Raw genomic sequence first — 862 nt, 5'->3', positions numbered from 1 at the left:
TAGTGGCCACCTGTGTCAGGGTGACTGCATGCCCTTGTGCGTGTTAGGCGGAGCCTTCTCTCCCGCGCGAGAGGAGGTCTGTCGGCCCCGCGGTGGGGCCGAGCGCCGCTCTTCGCCTACCGCGGCCTGCGCCTCCCCCCTCTGAGTCGGGGGAGGGTCCCGCCAGGCCTGGCCGGTGTCCGGTGCCGTGGCCCGTGTGCCTCGGGCGTGTGGTGTGCGAGCGCGCGCGCACTGCGCGCGGCGTCCCCCCGCCTCTCCCGTGGCGGTGTGTGTCCCGAGGGGCTTGGGGCGCCCCTGCGCGCCCCGCCCCCCCTTGCGCCGCGCGAGCGGCGGCTGTCTCCCGCCCGCCTCCCGTTCCGGGCTTTGCCGCTGGCGGGTGGCGCGCGGGCGCGGGTCGGGGCCGCGCCTGGCTTTGGGAGGCGCTTCCCTGGGGCGTGGCTCCGGGATGGACCGAACGGATGGAGGTTGGAGACGGGCTCCCGCGGCGGGGGTCCCGTGGGTCCGGACCCCAGCGCCGTGCGTTGTGGGGGGGGGCCTGGCTCGTGGGGAGGCTCGCTAAGGGTGCTGAGGCCGGCTGGCGCCGCGGGCGTCGCGGGACCGCCCTCGTGCTGGTGGCGGTGGGATCCCGTGCATGTTTACCCGGTGGCCCGGCTCGCGTCTCCGTTGGCGCGCCCTTCCCCGAGCCCGTGCCCTCCTCCGCGCACGCGCTGTCTGGTCCTCGCTTCGTGCGTGCCCCCTCCCCGCAGCCTCCGGCCCACCTCCCGTTCTGTGCTGCTTTTGGTTCCCACCCTGCCTCGGCTTGGACGACCGAGCGCGCGTCCGCCTCTTCTCTCCCTCCCCCCGTCACCGTGTCGGGACCGAG

This window comes from Panthera pardus, unplaced genomic scaffold, assembly GCF_024362965.1.
Source record: "Panthera pardus isolate Hobbes unplaced genomic scaffold, ASM2436296v1 HiC_scaffold_43, whole genome shotgun sequence".
Lineage (NCBI taxonomy): Eukaryota > Metazoa > Chordata > Mammalia > Carnivora > Felidae > Panthera > Panthera pardus.
The sequence above is the reverse complement of the archived record's forward strand: the minus strand, read 5'-3'. Positions refer to the sequence as shown.